Here is a 3,546-nt window from a genome sequence, read left to right as displayed (position 1 = left end):
GGTCGCAGTTGTAAATGAGAACTTGTTCTCAACTAGCCTACCTGGTTAAATAAAGGTGAAATAAAATTACAAAAATGCTTCTGGGCCTCAAGACTATATAGTCATTCTGATGTATGTAAACATTGTTACAGACGTTGGTAGATATGAAACTGATAGAACTGGCAGATGAACAATGACAACAGTTAAGTTTCTGCTACTTTGTCATGTTATGTGGAACAGAGTGGCATTCAGCGTTTTAGCAAGTTCAAGGTTGTGTTAGTTCCTGAGGCCTAGAAGTATGTCCTAGTCACTAGTTACCACAGCCACAAAGTCATAATTATGGCTAAACCCCGCCTATTTCTGCAAGTTTCTTAAAATCAGATTTTAACCCTAACTTTAACCCTAACCACACAGCACATTTTTGTTTTCTTGAATTTTTACTATGCAGCCAATTTTGAGATGTTTAGAAAACCACTTTTATACATTAGGCCATTTGAAGTTAAGTTTAGTCAATTAGTCAGGCAGGCAGGCTAATTAGGCAGGCGAGTTATATTAGGCAGGCTAACCATATTAGGCAGGCAGGCAGGCTAATTACACTGAACATAAATGTAAACGCTACATGTTAACGTTTTTGTTCCTTGTTTCACGAGTTGAAATAAAAGATCTCCAGAAATGTTCCATACCGCATGAAGCTTATTTCTCTCACATTCTGTGCACACATTTGTTTATATCTCTGTGAGCATTTCTCCTTTGCCAAGATATCCATCAACCTGACAGGTGTGGCATATCAAGAAGCTGATTGAACAGCACGATCATTACACAGACCGATTAACGTGTACCAAGAACATGCGCGGACCCACTGGCAAGTGTCTTCATTGACATTTTCAAACTTTCCCTGACCGGGTCTGTAATACCTAAATGTTTCAAGCAGACCACCATGATCCCTGTGCCCAAGAAAGCGAAGGTAACCTGCCTAAATGACCACTGCCCCGTAGCACTCACATCGGTAGCCATGAAGTGCTTTAAAAGGCTGGTCATGGCTCACATCCACACCATCATCCCGGAAACCCTAGGCCCACTCCAATTCACATTACCGCCTAACAGATCCACAGATAACACAATCTCAATCGCACTCCTATGAGAATGCTGTTCATTGACTACAACGGGTGTGGTTGAAATAGACAAATCCACATATTTGAATGGGAGTCCACATACTTTTGTATATATAGTGTAGTTCCTACATGGTAGAACGTTTGCTTTGTTATCTAACTGATCTTGTGTCCTTTCTGTCATCCTGTGAACCCATTCTCGCCACTATTTTTTAAGTGTTTTACATGGTGCCAATGTCCAGGGACAGCATGACCACCACCGTTCAAGAATTACCCACGTGAGCAAAATTACACAGTAAACAAGAATCCCCTGCCTCCAACAAAATTCTGAATAATTTCTGAATAATTTGGTTCAGGATACATTTTTTTTTACCTCGTTGTGAAAGATCTAAATTATTATTATTACTGTTTTGGACAGGCATGTAATACTGTCTACAAAAGTATAAATAACCCTAATATCCTTTCGTGTCACCGTGTTTTATTTCATTTTTTATTCACCGCTGATTTAAATGTTGATTCTTGCCACTTTCAATGAATTAATGTCTTATCATTTTTTTTTTAAATGAACACGCAGGCATGTTTATCACCGCACGAATGACGAAGTTTCCAGATATAAAAGAGCTTAATTTGGAGTCAGTAATGGGTGGAGGGTCTTGTAGGAGATTACACAGAAGCGTGTTTGTAGCAGATACCACGTCAGAGGGTGGGAAAACATGGTCCCGATGTTTTGATTGTAACTAAAAGTTTATGTCTCACTTTTTTAATTAGGCCTAAGAAAATCTCAAACGATGGCGTCAAATTGAAATTCTGAAATCGAAATTGAAAAATCTGAAATTACAGCCCATCAACTACTGCACAGGTGCACTCTCGAGAGGCAGGGTTGGAATGAAACTAATGCCATGCCAATTGCCATACATTTTAGAGTAGTCAAAAGTTTAGTGTTTGGTCCCATATTCCCTAGCACGCAATGTGACAACAAACGTGTTGGATACATTTGCAGTTTGTTTTTGATTGTGTTTTGGATTATGTGTTGCCAACACAATCTCACATTCAATTCGCGCAGTATGTACATAATGCATTTCAGCACATTTTTTACGTTTTGTGCGGCTTAATTCATGAGAAAAGACACGAATTTATGTGCTCCATAATTCGTGCGAAAAGACACCAATTTAACCAGTAGGCTACACACAAGCCTTTGCAACAACCAAAGACACAATATCCTATATTTCATTTTTGTTCTTCTTTATGGCTAATTCAACGTTGTGAATATACAGAAATTGTGTCTTTATTTAACCCTGTTTTAAAATGTGTAGTTGTATGCTTATATATAGTGTTTTAAACTTGCTGAACAGAATTTGTGAGAAAAGAAACACATTTACGTGCGACTTAATTCGTGGGAAAAATTGTTTTATTGTCAATGCTGTTTTCCATGCTTAATACTTTGGGAAACTGGTGCACTTGTAATCAGAAAGGCTATTTTTTCGTGTAGGCAACAGTACACCATTTTCTTCATAACGAATGTAATTACGTTAAACAGGTTATTGTAAACTAATGAATTATGTTGGCTTACACTTATGGCACTTCCAAGGCCTTTCCGTTATGATTATTACGGTCATGTCAATCATGTTATATACTTAGTCTACTTTAACGCGTTCAATCAGTTAGCAAGTCAGAAATGTAATTTTCCTAGTACCGACTAGGATTTGAATGATGTCTTATGCTGGCTTCACATTCTCGTGAGAAATAAGAAAATGGGCAGTTGAGACTCCGACATGATTGTATTCAACTGCTTTTGAAGTCGGAACAAATCTTAAACCAATAAAATTGGCAACATCCTTTTCTCATTTCCCACTTGTAATTCCTATTTGGAGGGTCATTCAAGTGAAACTTCCCATTCGGAACTAGGAATTTCCGAAAACTCCGATAGCACCCGAACGAAGCATTAGTATGTGTAATAGACAACAGTAGGGTCTGGATGGCGGTGTGTCCAGCCCTCATGCCCATTCACGACCACGGCGGAGTGAGTGTCAGTAGGCTACTTACTATGTGTCCGTGCAGTCAACTAGTAGAATTATTGTTTGTGAAGTAAGTAGGGTGATTATTATTACGGTTATGGTCGTCTGAGATACAGGCTATTACAACAAACAATATAACTATAGAATTAAGAAACTAAAGTAAATAAAATTCATGAAATAAATGCAAAAAATAAAATAACATTAACAAATGTTTGGTTGCTTTACGACTAATAAGTCACACAATAATATTTTTCAAGGAGCGGTTCCAATGTTTAGCCTACATACATACATACATCTGTCTTCAGATTTATTTTATCGGTGATTTTTCCATTAAATACATTTCTTTCAATCTACCACGCCACACTTCCGTAGTATGAATGTCCTCATTTAACCAATGCTTTTTGATACATTAATTTGCTGCAGACAATAGGATATTCAACATG

This window comes from Oncorhynchus clarkii, chromosome 23 (genome assembly GCF_045791955.1).
Source record: "Oncorhynchus clarkii lewisi isolate Uvic-CL-2024 chromosome 23, UVic_Ocla_1.0, whole genome shotgun sequence".
Classification (NCBI taxonomy): Eukaryota; Metazoa; Chordata; class Actinopteri; order Salmoniformes; family Salmonidae; genus Oncorhynchus; species Oncorhynchus clarkii.
Note: the sequence above shows the minus strand (reverse complement) of the source record.